The sequence below is a fragment of the Plecotus auritus genome, assembly GCF_963455305.1.
Source record: "Plecotus auritus genome assembly, chromosome: 2".
NCBI classification, from domain to species: Eukaryota; Metazoa; Chordata; class Mammalia; order Chiroptera; family Vespertilionidae; genus Plecotus; species Plecotus auritus.
The window spans coordinates 172,167,298-172,180,478 of NC_137771.1; the positions used below are offsets into that span (position 1 = coordinate 172,167,298).

General features: G+C 45.6%; 1 protein-coding gene across 18 annotated transcripts in view; it reads right to left on the minus strand.

Annotated features, from left to right (window-relative positions):
- The window catches only part of ZNF148 (zinc finger protein 148), a 148,747-nt gene that overhangs the window by 92,953 nt on the left and 42,613 nt on the right, over window positions 1–13,181 (minus strand). The gene's annotated exons all lie outside the window — the stretch shown is intronic.

A 13,181-nucleotide genomic window follows, 5' to 3' on the forward strand; every position in this document is an offset into this window, starting at 1 on the left:
AAATTAGAAGCTTCTAAGGAAAAGCATAGAAAAAAATTTCTTCTGATAAGATGGCAATTAATAAAAAAATTTTAGAGACTGTCTCAGAACTATTCTAAAGTTAAATGTCTACACCTCGTTTTTCCCATAGGAAGCATGCCTCTGATTTATCTTCATAGAAGATTCCCCCAGACAAAGGGAGGTAGAGGCAACTAAAAAAGATCCCAGCCCATTTTTTTTTTTTTTTTTGAATAGTCCATTGGAAATATGCTGAAATTCTAGAGAGGGCAGTTCCTGAACCAGGGACAAAAGACATTGCTTTGGTAATTTTTAATGCTGGACATTCTCTGGTGTAAACTTTTAGTGTGTTCTGCGCACCTGTATAAGAGTGTTAATGTTTTTGTGTCTCTTTGTTGTTGTTTAATTAGTTTAAAGAAGAAGCAAGTCCCGCTCTGGGGAAGCCTGGTTGTGTGTGGTGGGGTTGAAAGCGTGAGAGAGATTGCAAGAACGTCCCAGCAGCTGCCAAGAATTCTTAATCTTGGGGGCTCTTCTTGCTCTCCCTCTCAGGGTTCAGCCTCCAGAAACAGCTAGTGAGATTTCTGTCTGTTTATCTGCAATGTAATTGTGGCTGTCTATCTTTTAGGGATGTCGGTTTGCTCTTCCCTTGTTTACTGTGAGAATAAACAAATCATCTTTTCTGTCAAAGAACAGTTTGACAGCCTCCATTTTGGACTGTGACTTGGCAACCGCCATGTTGGCCACATGGCTTGCCGCTCCCCTGGGGGCCACCATCTTGAAACAGCAAAGGCCAACCCCTCCTTTTGAATTAGCCAATCGGGAAAGACCGTGTGCCTGTGCTCCAATCAAGAGCAAGGGACAGGTCACGTGCATTGCTAAGGCACTCTGCTTCAGAAAGGAACTTGCAAAGATTCAGAGTCAAGTTCAAACAGGAAACTTTAGGGGGGGTAGCATGTGTCCAGTCAGGGACAGTGGGCAAGCCAAGCATAATGATTCCCTGTGGGGGTGTCTGCCAGTGATACTCTGGGTATTTGCGTTTCATATATTGGGAGTTTATGAATTATTTTCAATGCTCAATACACTGCTTGCAATAAGCCATGTGCCTCATTTTAAAATCTTACATATTATTCTTTATATGTTGAAATTATAATTGAATCTAAAGGTATACAAATTTTATATTATTCTCTATCTCATTTTACAGGGATTATTACTTACCAAGAAGTTGTTGTCTTAGAATGTTATATTTTACAGAAAAGCAAAGTTTTTTATCAAATCTATAACCATGCCACTTTTAAATTTTTGTCATTTGTGGACAGCTGTATTCTGATGCATTTGTAGGTATATTATATGTCTAGAAAAATCCATGAAAAGGACTCGGACTTATTCTAAATTGCAGGCTTCTAAGCAGGTCATATTTTTGAACTGTATGAAGATTTACAGAACTGAATTCAAAAACTACTGGCAAATAATCAGGATAAACAAAAATAACTATGGGACTAAATGAATTGAGGATAATTATTCTTATGACTCTTTAAAATATTGTTGACTTTTAAATCTTTTGTTTCCCGAATATAAGGAAAAGTAAAGAGCAGACATTCTGCATTGTAGGAACTAACAAATTGGTAACAGATTCATTTCACAGTGCACTCCCGGGAGACGAAGATTTCAAAGATCATGGCTTACAACCAGGAGATTTAGTGTATTGGAAAAGACACCAAATAAAAGACTCTCTTCAACCTCGTTGGAGGGGACCTTACCAGGTATTACTAACTAACCCATGTGCTGCCAAACTTAAAGGAGTTAGCTCATGGATTCACATTTCTCATTTAAAAAGGCACCTGACTGTGAATGGACGTCTACTCCCATTTTGACACCCGTCTGCAGCAGAGATCAAAGACCTTTCAAGGACGAGAAGTCGCTGACCACGGAGGCAGACAGCTATCCCAAGACAACGTCAACAAGGCCTGTATGCTCACAAACTGATATTGCTTGTTTTTGTATCATCTGATTGAATGCACATAAATGATTTTCATATTATCATTATCCTTATGGTCCCTTAGTGGAAACAATATCTACGTCCCCAAACCTCTTCCCTTATTAGATATGAAAAATTTAACTTGGATACCTGCTAATCTTTCCCACCTACTATACAACGGTGTTCTGATTATCAGGTATGATAGTGAAATTAATGCTTTGTTAGCCACACATTGGTCTTCTCCTACTATCAGTATATGCTTTGGTTGTTTTTTTGTTTTTGTTTTTTGTTTTTTCTGGCTATATTTATTATAAAGGACCCACCTTAGGCAAATACCTCCAAGAATACCTCCCTCATAATTTCACTGAGAGAATTGTATATGGATCTAATCTGGATGAATATTGTACAGCTATAGAGATGGGTGAATAGCTAAGAAAAACACCTGGATATGATAGCCAAAGGTTTGCAGCAGCCTGTCCTATCTGTCATAGTATATCATGTCCTCATACTCACCAGCCATGCTCTTATGGCTGGATGTCTGTGAAACAAGAAAGAAATCAATGGATCCCATTTCAGAGATTATTGGGATCACTTGGTGGGTAGAGATGTCTAATTACCCCACCGTCCTTGCGTCCTGGATGCTTGTGAGAAGCCCTATGGAATACTCAAACTCTAGCTCATTTGGGGGTCACCTTCACCCATTTATGGCATGGGAAACTCAACATTTTTTTGGTCCACTCAGTCTACCCTAACTGCTCCCAAGCCATAACTACCCAATGGCAACACAGGAAGTTTGGAGACCAGATAATATATGAAAACTTATTTTGTATCAATTTTTACAATGGTGCAAAGGCAAGAATAGTCTCTCACCTAGAACCCGTAATAATTACATCTTTGAACTTCAGAAAGTATAATACTAATTCACTTTTCAAAAACATTTCAACATTGTGTCCTATTTAAAAACTTTAAATTGTGGTAGAGCTATTCACTCTCAGTACCCTTCTATTTCAGAATTTTCCGGAATATTCTTGCATGTCTATTTTTCCAGATAAACCTTTATCCCAAAATAAAATTTCTTTTCTTTCAGTAGGATTGTATCATATTAAATGGCAGTGAGATGACAACAGTAAAAGTAACCTGGGCAGGAGAAAGAGGGAGTCACAATCCAGAGCTGCTCCAATAAATTATCTAAAACGCCCAGTTTTGCCCAGCAGGTGTGGCTCAGCAGTTGAGCATTAATCAAGGAACCAGGAGTTTGCTGGTTTGATTCCCAGTCAGGGCACATGCCCAATTTGCAGGCTCGATCCCCAGTGGAGGGCTTGCAGGAGGCAGCCAATCGATGATGTTCCTCTCTCTCCATCCTTTACCCTTCCTCTCTAAAAGTCATTAAAAATAAAATGCCCAGTTTTAACAATATGTATATTTAAGATGTATATTTTTTAACAATATGTATATTTAAGATGTATATTTTTTAAATGAAATGTGACCCATATTAAAACAGCAGTCATTACAAGTTGTTTCTGAGTATCCCCATATATTGGTTTAAGCAGAGATTTCAAAACATTTATTATAGGTATGTTAAAAGAAAACTATTTTCATAATTTTAATTATGAAAATAACCAATCAATAAAGAGATTATCAATAAGGTTACAGAAGTTACGTAAAAGAACCACATGGAAACTAAATTTGAAGAAAAACAAAATATTTACTAGAAGGTTCAGAAGTGGATTCAAGATGTCAGAAAAAAAATCAATGACCTTGAAAATAGACACATCAGTCGAAATTATCCAATCTGAAGAACAGAAAAAAAAAGTTGAAGAAAATTGAATAGTCTTAGAGACCAATTTACCAACATTTCTAGAATCCCCAGAAGGAAAAGAGAGAAAGGGGAGAAAAAATATTTTTCAAATAACATACCAGACAAAAACATTCCAAATTTAATTTTTTTAAAGAAATAAAATCTACAGGTCTTAAAAGCTCAATGAATTTAAAGTAGAATAAATACAAACAGACCACACTGAGACATATAAGGATACCATTTAAAGCAAATTCAGAAAAATCTAGCAAGCATAAAGAGAAGAAATTCTCAGCATGTTCAGGGAACCATCAACACGATTAAGAGCTGACTTTCAATCAGAACCAATAAGGGACATGAAACAGTGGCATCACATATTCAAAGTGCCGTCAACCAAGAAGGTAACAAAATTATCCTTCAAAAATGAAGGCATAATGTGGTCTCAGATAAACTAAGGCTGAGAGAACTTTTTGCTAGCAGACCTGCCTAATAAGAAATACTAAAGGAAGTACATGAGCTGAAATGAAAAGACACCAGACTCAAATACAGAGGGAGAAAAGACCACCACCAGAAATGGTTAAAATGGTAAATGTGTCTGTTAAAAGACCATAAATATAGTCACACACAACATTTAAGTCAATGACAGACAGACCACATATATTACAGTGGTCCCTTAAGATTAAAATGGAGCTGAAATATTGGATATAGTGAGGTGGTGGTAGCCATTGTAACGTTAACAATGCATTACCAGTACCTACAGTATTCAATGCAGTAACATACTGTATGGGTCTGTAGCCTAGAAGCAATAGGCTATACCAGTGGTCAGCAAACTGCGGCTCTGTTGACTAATGAGTTTGCCGACCACTGGGATAGGGGCTTAATCACAAGGAACAACAACAGCCTGTAATTATTGAAATCGAGAGTCTAGGTCAGTGGTTGGCAAACTCATTAGTTCACAGAGCAGCAAGCCGCAGATGCGGCTCACAAGCCGCAGTTTGCCGACCACTGGGCTATACCATGTATGTGTAGTAGGCTCTACCATCTACATTTGTTTAAGTACTCACTGTATAATGTTAGTACAACAATGAAATCACATAACAACACATTTCTATGAATGTAGCCCCATCAAGTGATACATGACTATATTTTTCTCATTTCTTCTCTTAATATCTTTCAAAGATATAAGATTGTAGAAAGCAATGATTATAACATTGTATTGCTGGATTCTTACAGCATATATAGATGCAATATATATAACAAGTAGAAGCCCGGTGCACGAATTCATGCACGGGGGGGGGGGGGGGGGTGTCCCCCCTCAGCATGGCCTACACCCTCTCACAGTCAGGGAGCCCTCGGGGCATGTCCAACTGTCGCATAGGCAGGAGAGGCTCCCAGCACCGCCGCTGCGCTTGCCAGCCATGAGCCCGGCTTCTGGCTGAGCGGGGCTCTGCCTCAGGGAGCGCACTGAACACCAGGGGGAAGCTCCTGCATTGAGCATCTGCCCCCAGGTGGTCAGTGCGCATCAGAGCGACCAGTCGTTCCGCCATCGGGCCGAAATCGGCTCTCCAACATCCCCTGAGGGGTCCCAGATTGCGAGAGGGCACAGGCCAGGCCAAGGGACCCCACCAGTGCATGATCGGGGCCGGGGAGAAATGCAGGAGGATGGCCAGCCGGGGAGGGACCGTGGGAAAACTCCAGGGCATGTCTGGCATGTCTCGCTCAGTCCTGATCAGCCAGACTCCAGCAGCAAGCTAAGCTACCAGTGGGAACATCTGCCCCCTGATGGTCAAGTGCACGTCATAGTAAGCAGTTGAGCAGCCTTAGAGTATCCTATCTAATAAAAGAGTAATATGCAAATTAACCATCACTCCGCTACACCCACCAGCCAGTCAGGAGCAAATATGCAAATAAACCCAACCAAGATGGCTATGGCCACAGAGAGCAGGAGGAAGGCTTGGGTTTCCCCGGCAATGGAGGAAGCCAAGCTTTCCGCCTGCCCTTGCTGGCCAAGGCCTCCACTCAAGGCTACAAAGTTTCAATGACAGAAGATAAATATAGCCCAACAGAAATGGCGGCAGCCACGAAGCTGGAAAGAGCAGGAGGCTAGGGTTGCCCCCGGTGATGGAGGAAGCCAAGCTTTCCCCACACCCTGGCCAGCCTAGGCCTCCGCTTAAGGCTACAAAGTTTCAATTACAGAAGATACATAAATCCCCCCAAAAATGGCTGCCGCCACGGAGCAAGCAGAAGGCTTGGCTCCGCTCCAGGCTACAAAGTTTCAATTGTAGAAGATAAATAAACCCCAGATACCAGGGCCTCTGCTTGGGTCGCCAGGGGGCGTGGCCGGCCTGCAAACCACCACAGGCCCCTCACCCAGGCCACCCCATGCCCCAAGGGAACCCCCACCCTGATCCGGGACACCCTTCAGGGCAAACCAGCTGGCCTCCAACCATGCACCAGGCCTCTATCCTATCTAATAAAAGAGTAATATGCAGATTGACCATCACTCCAACACACAAGATGGCTGCTCCCATGTGGTCAAAGATCCTGCCCCGATGTGGACACAAGATGGCCAGCAGGGGAGGGCAGTTGGGGGCGATCAAGCCTGCAGGGGAGGGCAGTTAGGAGTGACCAAGCCGGCAGAGGAGGGAAGGTGGGGGCGACCAGGCCTGCAGGGAAAGGCAGTTGGGAGGGACCCAGGCCTGCAGGGGAGAGCAGTTAGGGGTGACCAGGCCTGCAGGGGAGGGCATTTAGGGGTGACCAGGCCTGCAGGGGAGGGCACTTAGGGGCAAACAGGCTGGCAGGGGAGCAGTTAGGTCAATCAGGCTGGCAAGGGAGTGGTTAGGGCAGGGGTGGGCAAACTTTTTGACTCGAGGGCCACAGTGGATTCTTAAACTGGACCGGAGGGCCGGAACAAAAGCATGGATAGAGTGTTTGTGTGAACTAATATAAATTCAAAGTAAAGGAGCGGAGGGGAGAGCAAGAGAACCGGATAGAACAGCCGGATCCGGCCTGCGGGCCATAGTTTGCCCACGGCTGGGTTAGGGAGTGATCAGGCTGGCAGGCAGAAGAGATTAGGGGCAATCAGGAAAGCAGGCAGGCGAGCAGTTGGGAACCAGCAGTCCTGGATTGGAGAGGGTGCAGGCTGGGCTGAGGGACACACCCCCCCCTGGGCGTCTAGTCATTAGCATATTATGCTTTGATTGGTTGAACGGCCAACCAGACACTTAGCATATTAGGCTTTTATTATATAGGACTAGAGGCCCGGTGCACAAAATTCGTGCATGGGGGAGGGGGTGTGTCCCTCAGCCCAGCCTGCACCCTCTCCAATCTGGGACCCCTTGAGGGATGTCCGACTGAGGGCAGTTAGGTGGGATGGGGCCTAAACGAGCAGTTGGACATCACTCTCACAATCCAGGACTGCTTGCACCCAACTGCTCGCCTGCCTCTGCCTGATTGCCCCTAACCCAGGGGTGGGCAAACTTTTTGACTCAAGGGCCACAATGGGTTCTTAAAATGGACGGGAGGGCCGGAACAAAAGCATGGATGGAGTGTTTGTGTGAACTAATATAAATTCAAAGTAAAGGAGCGGAGGGGAGAGCAAGAGAACCCTCCACTCTTTCGGCTCCGCGGGCCGGATAGAACAGCCGAACGGGCCGGATCCGGCCCACGGGCCGTAGTTTGCCCACGGCTGCCCTAACCGCTTCTGCCTGCCAGCCTGATAACCCCCTAACCACTCCCCTGCCAGCCTGATCGATGCCTAACTGCTCCTCAGCCAGCCCGATTGTCCCTAACTGCCCTCCCCTGCCGGCCTGGTCACTCCTAACTGCCCTCCCCTGGAAGTCTGGTCACCCCTAAATGTCCTCCCCTGCAGGCCTGGTCACTTCCAACTGCCCTCCCCTGCTGGCCCAGTCACCCCTAACTGCCCTCCCCTGCAGGCCTGGTCCTCCACCAACTGCCCTCCCCTGCAGGCATGGGTCCCCCCCAACTGTCCTCCCCTGCAGGCCTGGTCCCCCACAACTGCCCTCCCCTGCAGTCCTGGTGTCCCCCAACTGCCCTCCCTGCTGACCTGGTCCCCCCCAACTGCCCTCCTCTGACGACCCGATCACCCCTAACTGCCCTCCCTGCTTTCCTGATTGCCCACAAATGCCCTCTCCTGCAGGACTGGTCCCCCCCAACTGCCCTCCCCTGCAGGCCTGGTCCCCCGCAGCTGCCCTCCCCTGCAATCCTGGTCCCCCCAACTGCCCTCCCCTGCTGACCTGGTCTCCCCCAAATGCCCTCCTCTGCCGGCCTGATCCCCCCAACTGCCCTCCCCTGCAGGCCTGGTTCCCCCTCCAACTGCCCTCCCCTGCCAGCCTGGTCCCCCCCAACTGCCCTCCCCTGCAGGCCTGGGTCCCCCCCAACTGTCCTCCCCTGCAAGCCTGGTCCCCCCCCAACTGCCCTCTCCTGCAGGCCTGGGTCTCCCCCAAACTGCCCTCTCTTCCTGGCCTGGTCTCCCTCAACTGCCCTCTTCTGCTGGCCTGGTCACCCTAACTGCCCACAACTGCCCTCCCCTGCTGGCCATCTTGTGGCAGCCATCTTTGACCACATGGGGGCGGCCATCTTGTGTCTTGGAGTGACAGTCAATTTGCATATTACTCTTTTATTAGATAGGATAGTGGCACAGTAGAGGAGGGAGAAAATGGAGATATCCTGGAGCAAAGTTTCTGGGGTTTTTTAAAATATATTTTTATTGATTTCAGAGAGGGGGTAGGGAGAGAGAGACAGAAACATCAGTGATGAGAGAGAATCATTGATCAGCTGCCTCCTGCACTCCCCTACTAGGGATCAAGCCCACAATCCGGACATGTGCCCTGACTGGGAATCGAACCATGACCTCCTGGCTCATAGGTTAACCACTAAGCCACACCGGCCAGGCAAAAGTTTCTATATTTTACAGATACTCAGTTAGTGTTAATATTAAACAGATTGATAAAATGTACATTATAAACCCTACAGTGACCACAAAGAAAATATCTTCAATTATGTTTAGGGGGTCAATTAGGTGAAAAGGAGACATATGTAAAACTTTAGACAATTAAAAATAAATAAATAAATAAATAAATAAATAAATAAATAGAATTAATATGACACACTAAAAAATATCTAACACAAAAAAGGAGGCACAGAAGAACAAAACCCTTAAGAAACAAAAAGCAAATGGCAAAATGGCAGATGTAAATCCAACCCTGTCCATAATTAAATGAGAAACAGCCCAATGGAAAGACCTAGTCTGTCAGAATGGGCAAAAAAGAATTCAATTATATGCTGTCAACAAGAGACATACTTTCCACAAGATTAAAAGGAAAAGATAAGAGAAAAAGAATCTATATATATAAAAAGCCAGCAACCAGAATGCCGTAACGACCGAAACCGACCAGTCACTATGACGCCCACTGTGGCCAGCAAACTGGCCCAATCAGGGGGTGGGGCCAGCTGGACAACCTCCCGAGGCCCCTACCCCCAGCTGGTCCCGCCCCTGATCGGCCTCTCCCACCCCAATTGAGGGCGGGACAGTTGGCCAACCCTCCCCCCCCCCCCCCGCAGCCCTTCACCCCGGCCGGCCCTACCCGATTAGCCCACCCCACCCCGATTGGTCCACAGCCCCGCCCCAGCCAGCCCTGCCCCTGATCACTCCCCTACCTCAATAGGAGGTGGGGCCAGCGGCCAACCTCCTGTAGTCCCTCCCCAGGCCAGCCCTGCCCCTGACTGCCCCCCCATGCCAATACGGGACGGGGACGGCCAACCTCCTGCAGCCCCTCCCCTAGGCTGGCCCCACCCTCAATGGGTTCCCACCACACCAATCGCCCACAGCCCTTCCCCCAAGCCAGGTCCGGCCCTGATCAGCCCCCCAACTCTGATCAAGGGCAGGGCCAGCTGGCCAACCTCCTCTAGCTGCTGACCCCCGATTGGCCCTCCCACCCCATTCAAGGGCGTGGTTGGCCCCCCACCACCCAGAGGCCCTCCCCACAGCCAGCCCCACCCCCAATAGCCCCCCCTAGCCAATTGGGGGCAGGGCCTGCTGGCCAATCACCTGTGGCCCCTCCCCCCAGCCAGCCCGGCCCTGATCGGGGCGGGCTGGCTGGCCAACCTCCTGCTGTCTCCTCCTCCCAAAAGGCCCAGCCCCAATCCGCCCCGACTGGGGCCAGAACAGCCAGACCCCAACCGTGCACAATTCGTGCACTGCGCCTCTAGTATACTATGAAAAGAGTAACCATAAGAGGGCTAGAATAGTTATATTAACATAAGACAATAAGGACTATAAGACAAATATTATTGGAGACAAAGAAAGATATTTCATAACAGTGAAGATTCAATAAAGCAGGAAGATATTATAATAATTATAAATGTAAATGTACCTAAAAACAGAGCAGAGCCCCAAAATAATGAAGCAATAACTAACATCATTGAAGGGGGGAAAAATCAGGAGATTTCAATACCCCACTCTAAATCACTGACAGACTAACTAGACAGAAAATTAGCAATACTAAAAATTAGAAAACTTGAACCACACTACCAACCAACTAGACTTAACTGGGTATAAAAAACTATAGCAAACAAAAGAATACATATTGTTTTTACACACATATAATACATTCTCCAAGACAGACAAAGTGCTAGACCACAAAATAAGTCTCATAACTGTAAATGAATTGAAGTCATACAAAGTATGTTCTCTAACAATAACAGAATTAAATTAGATATCAATTAAATTAAAAACTGAAAAATCCTCAAGAGTTTGGAAATTAAACTTTACAGTTCTAAATAACATAAGGGTGAAAGGAGAAATTAAAGATAAATTAGAGGATATTTTTAAATGAACGAAAACAAAAACAAACATATCAAAATCTATACGGCTGGCCAGTGTGGCTCTGTGGTTGGGCGTCAACCCATGAACCAGGAGGTTAGGATTGAATTCCTGGTCAGGGCACATGCCTGGGTTGCAAGTTCAATCCCTAGTAGGGCACGTGCGGAAAGCAGCTGATTGATGATTCTCTATCATCATTGATGTTTCTCTCTTTCCCTCTCCCTTCCTCTCTCTGAAGTAAAAAAGAAAAAAAACCATTAAAAAAAATTATTAATTCTACGGGATGCGTTAAAGCAGTACTCAGAAGGAAATTTACAAATTTAAGAATATATTTGAAAAAAAGTCTCAAATCAATAACATGAGCCTCCAACCTTAACGAAACAGAAAAAGAGCAAACTAAACCCTAAAACATGCAGATGTAATGGGATAATAAAGATCAAAGAAGAAAGTAATCTATACTAATAAAAAGGTAATATGCTAATTAGACCAGACATCCATCTGGACATCCTTCAGGACAAAGCCACGGTGGTGGGGGCCAAGGCAGAGGCGGTTAGGGGCTATCAGGCCAGCAGGGGAGAGCAGTTAGGGGCGACGAGGCCAACAGGCAGAGGCGGTTAGGGGTGATCAGGCAGGCAGGCAGAGACAGTTAGGGGCGATCAGGCAGGCAGGCAGGTGAGTGGTTAGGAGCCAGCGGTCCCGGATTGGGAGAGGGATGACCGAGGGATCCCGGATTGGAGAGGATGCCTCTTGCAATCCAGGACCCCTTGGAGGATGTAGCAGTGCGCCAAGCAGCAGGCGGCCAGGGAGGAGCCCAAACAGGGGCCAGGCGCCACACTGCCCATGCTCATCCCGGCTGCTGTGCCTGCTGCCGCCACTTGGTAGTACTGCAGCGGAGTTAGGAGAGGCTCCTGCCTCCACAGCTGCGCTCGCCAGCCATGAGCCCGGCTTCTGGCTGAGCGGTGCACCCCCTGTGGGAGCGCACTGACCACCAGGGGGCAGCTCCTGCGTTGAGCGTCTGCCCCCTGGTAGTCAGTGCGCATCATAGCGACTGGTCATTCTGGTCGTTCCACCATAATGGTCACTGGGCTTTTATATATATAGATGACACTAGTAAGAATTGTCAAAGAGGATTCCCATTTTCCTAGACTACTGATATTGGGGCAATCTTTTTAGTTAGGCAATTCATCCACCAAATTATTAAACATATGTACTCTTCGGCCCAATAATATTTCTCTTAGGAATTTATACCTCAAATATATTTTTAAATATGTGCAAAGACATACCCAAGAGTATTCACTATATTAGCATTTATTACAGCAAAAAACTAAAAATCTATAAATATCCAGGGGTGAAGGAATTGAGCAAAAAAGAACTCATGGAAATGGACAACAGTGTAGTGGTTACGTAGGGTGGGGGGTAGGGAGGGTGAGTAAAGGTAGAGGAGGGTATGGGGGGATAAATGGTGTTAGGAAATAAATACATAAAATAAAGAGGGGAAAAAATACAACAGGGAAAGCTGGGTTGAGGTGAGGGTATATGGCACTGTCAGTACTTTACATTCAATTTTTCTACAACCAAAAACTGCTCAAAAGAGTCTATTCATTAAAGTGTTTCAGTTAAAAAAAAAATAAATATCCATAAAAGGAAGACCAGTTTAAATAATTATGGTACATCCAAATATTAGAATACTACACAGAATGAAATAAGGAATGATATGCAAAGATATATAGACTTTAACCACAACAAAAAAGACATGTTGGCCCTAGCTGGTATGGCTCAGTGCATAGAGTGTTGGCCTGCGGAGTAGAGGGCCTCAGGTACAATTCTGGCCAAGAGTATATGCCTGGGTTGTGGGCTCGATTCCCAGTGGGGGCATGCAGGAAGTGGCCAATCAACGAATCTTTCTCATCACTGATGTTTCTATCTCTCTATCCCTCTCCCTTCCTCTCTGAAATCATTTATAAAAAAAAAAAAAAAAAAAAGACATGTTGCCAAACAATATGTATGGTATGACCTCATTTGTGTAAAAAATTTGTTAACACAGGTAGAGACAGAAATGCTTCCACTTGTATAGCAAATGTCTGGAAGCATACACACACACACACACACAAACACCACACAAATGTTAACAGTGAATGAGAATAGGGAAAGCCCCCCCACCCCCCCGCTTTGTTACCTTATAACATTCTCTACTACATAAGTGTGTATTCCTCTTATAGCCCTTTGGTAAGGAATGATAAATGCTGAACATGACAATTAGCAGAAAATGTGAAAAAAGAAAAACAAATCTGAAAATATGGCCACTAAAATTGCTAATAGTTCCACATCCTTGTTTTAAAAGAATTCTCAAATAAAATTTATGAGCAACACGAGAATGTGTGCCACTGACAGATATGTAAATACCCTGACAACTGTCAAATATTTCATTTTCTTTCACTTTGAAAGATAAAAGCACAGGTCCAATATATATTCCAACATAGGCCAATGAGAAAGAAAAGGATCATCTGTCTTCCTAAAATAAGGGAACTGGGACCTAAAAAAGAAACATGCAAATAATCTACTTAAGTGAT